The sequence below is a fragment of the Parasteatoda tepidariorum genome, chromosome 6 (genome assembly GCF_043381705.1).
Source record: "Parasteatoda tepidariorum isolate YZ-2023 chromosome 6, CAS_Ptep_4.0, whole genome shotgun sequence".
Classification (NCBI taxonomy): domain Eukaryota; kingdom Metazoa; phylum Arthropoda; class Arachnida; order Araneae; family Theridiidae; genus Parasteatoda; species Parasteatoda tepidariorum.
The window spans coordinates 37720527-37730188 of record NC_092209.1 but is presented as its reverse complement, the minus strand read 5'-3'; the positions used below and the strand labels follow the sequence as shown (position 1 = coordinate 37730188).

The 9662-nt window shown below is 28.8% G+C and overlaps 1 long non-coding RNA gene across 1 annotated transcript; it reads right to left on the bottom strand.

Annotated features, from left to right (window-relative positions):
* Positions 1 to 854: 854 nt before the first annotated feature.
* LOC122271469 (uncharacterized) lies at positions 855 to 6480 on the bottom strand. The gene is made up of 3 exons (XR_006226388.2): positions 6382 to 6480; positions 2713 to 2819; positions 855 to 1055 (listed from the first exon to the last, which is right to left on the bottom strand). It is a non-coding gene; the product is annotated as an uncharacterized lncRNA (long non-coding RNA).
* Positions 6481 to 9662: the final 3182 nt, after the last annotated feature.

The following is a 9662-nucleotide window of genomic DNA, read 5'->3' as shown; positions in this document are numbered from 1 at the left end:
TTATTCAGTATAATTTTAATTGTATAATGAAATTTATATTCTAATAAAACTTATTTACTAACATAAAATATGATTTTTTTTTCAATTTTCAGTTCATTGAGTCCGATTATTATTGTAATCACTCAGTTAGAACATAGAACTTCATCAGCTTTAAAATTGATCAGTAATAAAAACAGATAGCTAAAATATTGATGGGTTGACATGACATGCTTTAGCACTTATCAAAATTATTGCTCGTTTTGGTAAAATGAGCCTTATGTTTATTAAACACATTTAAAAAATACTCACAACTCCTTTAGATAAAACAAAACAATGAAAACTACATTTTCTTTAGAAAAATTTATAAAATAGATAAATACATAAAATCAGTATACCAATTTAAATAAAATTTAACAAAACAAGTTTATAGTTGAATGTTAACAAACAATTAAACAAATATCAATACAGATAAGTATATTTAAAAAATGAAATGCATACTTTTACAATTAAACTTCAATGAAAAATGAATAGTAAAAGTAATATTTATTTAATTATATACAAGGAAATATATTAAAAAAAAGTAATGAAATTCTGGTAAAAACTTCCGTTGAATAACAAAAAATTTAATGGTTTCAAATATAAAATAGCAGATGGAAAATTGAGTTAGATAAACAATTCTAAAACAAATTCTTATCTAAAGATTTAATAAGTAAATTCTAATACATATAAATAAGAACAGACATATACAAACCAAATGAACCACTTTTAAATCTCAAATGAAAGATTACTAAACAAGACTATATGCATTTAACTATGAACTAAGTAATGTCTTTTTAAACAGTGTTTTTGAGTAAATCTTTTTTTACAAATCTTACATTCAAACGGGCGTTCACCAGTATGTATCCTGAAATGAACTTGAAGATTTTGTTTACTCACAAAACCCTTTTTACATACATGACAAAAATAATTATTCATTTTAGAAATCTCATGTTTTTCAATACCAAGTTCTCCCGTGGTGGAATAAAAAGAATGTAGATTGATATTTTTATCTTTAGTAGAATTTACATATAGTGAATCTGAAAGAAAAGTAAAAAATGTGTAATTAATATGATTAGTAAATCTTAGAGGCAAAATTACTTTCAACTTTTTGACACCATAAAAATGAGATCATTAATAATCATATAATAAAGTATATAAAAGTTATGAAGTGAAATCAAAGAAAATTTAAAGGGCATTTAATCACTAAAAAATGCCCATAAGCAAAAAATATAATTATTGGTAACACAAAATATTATTGAAAATAGTACAGAGACAATGATGAGAAGAAAAAAAATTCAAACATCAGAAACCACCCTACCGAACAGTATTAAATTATTTGATCAAATAAAAAAAAGTGTGTTTTTAAACAAATTGCAACAAGCACTAAAATAATTTTAAATGATTAGTATTTTAATTATGATAATAACTGCTAATGTTGAGCTATGATTACAAGTAAATTATCACTACGATCGCATTTAAAAAAAATTCACAACAAAAAGGTACATTTAAAAATGAATGGGATACTTTTAGGATAAATTTCTATTGAAAAATGAGAAACATAAGTATACAATAAGGATACATTTAAGTATACATAAGTAAGTTCTACTTTTAATTTTAATAAGAAACTGGCAAGTATAGAAAAAAAATCTCTCTACTTTTTTTTTTTTTTTGAATGAGAAATAACAATGGTTTAAATTGAACTAAAAATGGGATTTGTGAGAATAAGTTTGACAAACAATTTTAAAATAAAATTTTACTGAAATTACAATAAAGAAGTTCTCTAGTGTGAATCCTGAAATGAACTTGAAGATTTCATCTAGTATTAAATCTTTTCCAACGCATGTAAAGAAAAAATTAGCTTCTTTATAAATATCAAGTGTACATGCCTTTGAACAAAAACAGAAGATCACAAATTCTACAAAAAAAAGTGAGATAAACATTAAATCTGAAAAATGAAAAAAAAAAAAAAAATGTTGTAATATAATAAGTAAATCTTTGGGTAAAGGAATGTTTCCTTTTTAAAATTTTTTTGGCACATAATATGTTAACAATAAAATTACAAAGGGACATATTAAAACTTTAACAAGTCATAAATGCAATATTTTCTATTCAATAATGAATTAGTTAAGTAGTGAAATACATTTAATTATTCAAATTAAAAATCAGAAGACTCTTATTACTCATTTTATCAGACATGTGACTCAATTAGAATAAAGAATACTTCAATGGAATGCTGATGGAAAATTATCAAGTTAAGAGACCTTGAGTAGAAACACAAGGTTTTAAATTTGTATGGAAAATTTTTTCTGAGAAACATTAAGCTTTTCTACACCAAATTACTGAACTTTTTAAAAATATTGAAAATCACAAACCTTTTTTTAGAAATTGTAGAAAAAAACAGAATAATAAATTTGGAAATATCAACTGAAATTGTAGTTTTAGGTAAGAATAATAGAATGAATCAAGATGAAAAAGATTTATTTATTCATGCTTTTAAAAATTTAACATTTTTAAGTAGTACTCTTAATTTATGAAAATAAAAAATTTTATAAAAATTTCAAATAATTAGAGAAAAGCAACATGTATAAATTAATGATGATAATAGCATTGAAAAAGGAAGAATGGTAAATATTAACTTTAAAAATGAATACTCTACAGCTAAATAAGAACCATTAAAATTTTTGAAAATTTTACATAATTTCTGCACTGTTGTTTCGAAGTGTGGGAAGCTAGACTAAGGCTTAGATTTCAAATATCTGCCATTTGTACAAATAAATAGTTTGAACTTAAGAGCTGCATACCTGAAAAACAAAATAAATACAGTTATAGTATCACAAGATTATTTTCATTAAAAATTAAGATATGCATAAAAATATAAATGCATAAGATTAGTAACATTTCCAACACCAATTGATTTAGATACAAATGAATTTGAACAAAAGATAGATAAAAACAAACAGACATGATAGTTCATGGTACTCTAACTAGAAAATTGATTTACAAATTAAAAGTTAAAAAGAGAAAAAAATCATATAAGAGAAAACTCATTTCTTTTTTAAACTAAAACTTAGTCATAATACATGAATTATCTATTATCACATCCTGTTAACGGCATAGGCTTACAAAAAATGAAAAAGGATTATGGTTATAAAAAACAAAGCCTTGAGATAGTACTCAAAAAAGAAACATTCTCGAACATATAAATATTGGTATCTATATAGCATTACTACAATCATCATAGAATTTTCGAACTTGCAAAAAATTTAACAAAGAATATGTTGTGGTTTGTCAGGGGGTGACAACCTTTTGAATTTGCCGATATCTATGCGTTTTTAAGTTTCTCATGGTCCATTAACCAGAACTCACCAAAGCTTGGCAATTACTCAGCAGAATTGATAAGGCAATCTTCCTAAAGTTGCCAATCAATTTAAATTAATGAAAAATAACTATCTAAGTGAAGTTACCCTATTTCTCAAGACTTTAAATACTTGGACAAATATAATGCAAAGATTTCCATCTGGCACCCATAATAAATAAATAGTTTTTTAGTGATTATGTTATTCAAGTTTGCTAAGGTATGTTTTATCTACAAGAGCATATTTATTAAAAAGTATCTTCAAATTAAAAAGCAAGTAAATTCACAGGGTTCCCACTCTATGATGAGATTGAAATTCAAGGACTTTCCAAGGACCTCAACAAAATTTTCAAGGACCTTAATCTAAGACCAATTTTAAAAATTATTCTCCTCTATTTTACTAGAAGCAACAATGCTTGTTGTGGCAATAATTAATTTCAAATATAATACCTAAATGCTTTGCCTATATAGAGAGAAGAGAGTATATGTATTATGGACTAAAATTTATATTTTTTTTAAAAACAACCCTACTGGTTTTACATATTAATTCACAAAATTATTTTCAGCACAATCTATAACTATAATGGTAATGAGGTGTTAATGGTGAAATCCTTTAATCCTGTGTATTTCCATGTGAAGGCTGCATGAAAGACAGAGCTAAATCTTAGGTATTCCATATTCCATGACTATTCCATAACCCCCTCCTCTCCTCTATTAAACATCGTTTCTGAAATTATTCATCCATAATTTACACAACCTTCTCTAAATGTTATGCAGCAACAATTCTTTCTGAAAATAAAAATTAGAAGGAACATATCCCATTTTCACCATGTTTAAAAGCATTATTCGTTATGTGTAATCCACAACTGCCAATGAATATGACCTGGTGGGAATATTTCTCTTTTAATTCACACTGAAGCTTCTAATAGAATTTCCAATTGACATAGGGTCCATCCATGGATAATTGAAGTATTTTAGAGAGCTTTTAACCATCATCCATGCATTTGTAAAAAGAGGACAAAATATTTTCTGCAGTTCCATGACCCATAAATTGGGAGGTAAGATACTTAGTGCAAACTTTATTATCAATTCCTTACCATAATGTCCATCTGCTTAGATTGTAGAGACTGATTTAACGTCTCATCAAAGAGTACAGTGTAGCAATCAACATTCTTCAGCTCATTTATAAGAATCCCTTTGAAGTATAGTGCCAATCCAAAGGAGCCCAAATAGGCTCACTTTGTGGCACTACAAAAAAATTGTCTCGCTATACAGCTATCAGCAAACATTTTGGAGAACAATTTACTAATCCCTTCACAGGAGTTACATGAATAATTACTAGTGATGCACTTCAGACTCCAGAGAATTTCAGCATCAAGCACATTCCTTTTGACCAGATAAGAAGACAATGTTACCTCGGCCACTAAAGTTTCTGTTTCACATGGGGCACACGATGTTGAAGGAGTATTTACACCAGATGAATTAGATGTTGATGTCTTTGGAAAAAGAGAACTCAGGGCATGAGACTGCTTTTTTGTTTTACCTTTCTTTCATGTGTGATTTCAGAGCAGATTCTTCCATTTTTGCGATATCGATCTCCTTCATGCATAATCGGCACTTGGCTCTGAACTTCTTTTCGGGCATCGATAAAATCCATTCTTTATAAGCTTGATTATCCATCCATTGGGGATTAAAATAGCACTTCCCAGGCATAACTAGTCTAAACTACATAACACAAATACGAAGCCGTGCCTTTGCGAATACGCTTTACAATAAAGTTTTGAAATGACGCAAACGTAAGGACAAGTGCGGATGGTAAAACGGCAAATTTATTGAAAACTACAAGGTACATATTGTTACGAAATTCGAGAGTATTCCAGTTTCGATAAGAAAAAAGAAGATCTAAGCATATGCGACAGAAGATGAAGTGGAGTCTCGCCCCGAACGCATTGATTGTCTGCTGTGCTCCGCGCGCTTGGCAGACACCAAGACGCTAGGCCCGGTTAGAAACGGTGGCGTTAAAAACCACGTGAGAGAGCTCGGGAACAAAACAGAAAGAACGAGAAAGATCCGCGGGTGTTTTATAAAAAGGGCCGCCGGCAGTATTGGACAAATTCAAGGACCTATCAAGTTTTTCAAGGACCTAAGACGTTTTTCAAGCACTTTCAAGGACCTAAATTTAGCAAAAAAAAATTCAAGGACTTTCAAGGACTCTCAAGGACCGTGGGAACCCTGATTCAGCTGTTCCATTTATTTATTAATATATTATTTTCAATTTTTTTGATCTATCTAAATAAAAAAAAAGTTTAATTTATTATTTTGTGACTTTAATGCTATGGCAAAATAAGTATCAAAATGAGATTAATTTCAATTACAAAAACCGGTCAGTGGCACTTCGAAGATTGCGCTTTGCCTGACCAGATACCAATAATCTTTGACTGCATAATCTTAATTATTTTTCAAATTTGGATTAAAGAGTATAATCTATTTCTTCGTTTTTTAAGGCAGTCTAAGACCTCTCCAACCCGCTACCGCCATGCCATCTGGTCCTATCCAAAGCAATGCTTTTAGAATTTTTTGTCATCTTCAGCTGAATTAAGCAGTGGAGTACCTTTATCTTGACGTTCTGATTTTCAAAATTTGAATCCTTTATTGCATAGCTAAACAGAATAAGCATGTAAAAAGATTAACATTTCATATGATTTTTGGGCTGATTGTTAAATATGATGTTGTTTAAATAAAAGGACAAAAATATATCAGAGTAACAGTTTAAATATTGGTTTATATTTCTTATAATATTAGCAACATTAAACAATTCATCAAAGAATCACATAGAATTCTTCGCTTGAGTTTTATCGTTCTCAATAAGATATACTATATATAAATCAAAGATATTCAATTAAATAAAGTAGAAAAACACATATTTGAAGCATTTCAAGCTTGGGATGTTGTTTTGTTTATTTTGCGGAGCTAAGCGGATAGACAATTGAAAAATAATGAGTTCTTACAGTTGCTAGTATGTTATATGTCAATTTTTTAAGAACAAGTAATATAAAAATATTCTACTTCGGTCGAAAAAGTGTAAACAGTTGAAACAAAGACAATTCCGAACAGAAAGCATATTTATGGTTTCACTTGATTTTTGCTTATAGCTTGCTAATACAAAAGTAAATTTGTTAGCTGCGTTTTTGTTGCTTTGAATACACACAATGGAAAAATAAGTCGTATTGTAAAAGAAAAAATTAATGAGTGAAAAATATTCGACCGAGAAAGACTCTCAAATCAGGTTTAATCTCGCTAATCGTATTTTAATAGAATCATTGGATTGAACCAATAAATAGAAAACAGAGCACAAAACTTTCCATTTGTCAAGGGCCACTGTCCCTGAATGCGGTTCATGAGTTTCCGATTGCCGCTGAGAAAAATAAAGCACCTGATTGGGTTTTCATTCGCTCTCGACGGCAATAAAAAGTGCGTAACCGTAATTAGTGAGAATCGTCCTTCAGTATTGCTTGTTTAGGGACTATCCATAAATATGCGATTGCGACGCTTGAATACGCATCTGGGGAGAAGAACGGTTCTACGTCTTGACCTTCTCCTGTTTTCCTCCCCCGCTGCTCAGTTGTATTGATTGTATTACGATATTTCCCCCTTCTATAATATTTTTCGCATTTAATTCTCAAAAACGCTTTCTAAAAATTTTTACGACGTTTTCTTTAAAAGCTATGTTGAATGTAGTTTTGAGCTTCGTATAGCTTCCTTCCGTTTTTAATCTATTTGAAAATCAAGGCAGAAACTTACGCACTTCCTTCTCCTATGACTATCCACGCGCTAATGATGAAAGCATGAGAATATATATATATATATATATATATAGCATAAATAAATAAATACAAAAAAAAAGAAAAAAAACGAGGAAAATTAAGAAAAACAATAAGTTTTTTTTCCTGCGCATAAGTTGCAAGTAAATAGAACTCGATAGAATAAAATAAGTTCAGTGTGCAGAGAAAATGTATTCCATGTTTTCTCTACATTTTGAACTTTTAGCGATTTTTGTTTCTATTAGTGATATAAATTTCTAATTAAAATGTTCTCTGATTTAAAATAGTCTGCCGAATCAGCTGAAATAAATTCCTAGCAGTTTTTTGCACATTTCAAATATTAAAAGCCAAATTAGTAGCTGTTTGTATCATATATTATAAAAGTGGTTAAAATATAAAATTCAAACTGCATTACCCAAAATTAACAGTTATGTTTTTAAAGACTTCCTATTTAAATTTTTATCAATGTAAAATTCAGTCCTAGTTAAATAATATTAGCCGCTAATTCAATATTCTTTTATTAATCTAAATTAATATGAATGTAATATCATATTTCCAATTTTAAATTAATTTAAATATTACATCAAGTTGGTTAAATTGAGTTCTGCATTGGTTTTCTGAATTTACATGCCCTTCTGCTAAGCAGGCATCTCTTTTTAGCGAACATAAAATTGTCTTCATTTAGTGTCTTGAGAGTTTACACCTTGCAAAGGCATCCCTGAATTAAAATGCGTTATACCAAAATCAGTTATTTCATATTGATTATTAAGAAACTATACGGATACATGGGTTTCCAAAATTAGAATTGCTTTTATGAGTATTTTAAAGTTTACTGTATATCTGAATAAGGTTGTTTCGAAGATAAGTGTTATTAAGAAAATTATAATTAAAGCAACAAATATAAATGAAATGGTCAATATTAAGCTTTATTTTAATTTAATTTCAAAAGTATTTAATTTAAATAAGTATTTAAAAACTATAAAACTGAAGTCTTACAGCAGTTAAGGCAGTTTTTATTTTAATTTAATTTCAAAAGTATTCAATTTAAATAAGTATTTAAAAACTATAAAACTGAAGTCTTAGAGCAGCTAAGGCAAGCAGCTAAGCAGTTAGAGCAGCAAATAATATGATATTTTTATAACTACTATGAGTTTGCAACTGTTACTTATGTCTGTTAGGCCAAGTTTAGTCTATCTAAAGCCAGCGCAGTCTACGCTTGCTTTGAAAATGGTGGATAACGTCAATATGGAGAAAAGATACAGTTTTCTGAAAATAAAAACGTTTGTGGTCTAATTTTTTAATATTTAAAAACTTACTCCAATGCTGCATTACCCGGGCAAATAAAAAATCTTAAAAACTGGGAAGCAGTGGATTTTGATAATTTTCATCTAAGTAGGAAAATGTCACCAAATTGGCCATATTTAAAAAAGTTAAATAACTTTAAAAATATTTAAGTTATTTGTCTGTTGTAAAGCCCGGATAATTCTTTACTGCCAGATAATAAACATAGTTTAAATCATTGCATTGCTTCAAGCGCAAGACACTTAAACTATGGCTTTTTATTTTCCTCGGCGAAAGAACTTCGTAAAACAGCGTTAAGTTTTGTATTAATTCATCACACTTTTTTGTTTAAGTACTGCAAATTTTTAAAGCAGTTAAAGTTTGCTTGAAGAGCAACGAGATGACAAAACGCATAAAAATATTCTAATAATCTTATTGCTAAATACAATATACCGATAATAACTTTTAATTATATATTTCAATGTTATTCATGTTAATGTATCTTTCTTATATTTATTCATTTTCAATGGGAAGAAATATTTTCACAAATAAGAATCCTTTTTATTTTCAAAAAGAGATCGAGTGCGAGTGCAATATTTTTGGAGCAAAGTCAACCAGATATTTGGACGTAGTGAATGGGAATAAGGGTTTTCATAAACATATTTCTTTCAATGGAGGAACGCAGTGTCCCACATTGATTGGTTAGCCACCAAGCTTCGTCAAGTGCGTTCTAAATTATACAGTTAGTAGTTATGTGTACCGAGTCTTCATTCAGAGTATAAACCGGGTTCGGGTACTTGATACCGGTAACTGAAATTAACTGTCCGGTTCGGGTAATAAAAATTTACTGGTACATCTCTAAATATTAGTCTGGTGAAGAGACCAAAGGTTTCACACTAATGAGGAGTTTCAACGCTTTTATTAGTGAGGAAATATCGCAACTTTCTCCCTTCTTAGGTATACAAAAAATAAATAAATAAAAAAATAAAATAAAGCTAATTTTAAAGAATTAATAGAAAGGAAACTTTGGGATTTTTTAAATATTTTTTTTGAATAGCGCAATTCGTTAAAAACTGTTTTCATGTTAAAATAAAAGGGAAACATTTTCTGAAAATGCCCATATATGTCTCAAAACATTGAAAGAATACTTTTAAAATAGCTTTATTTTGTCCAAAATACGACACTTC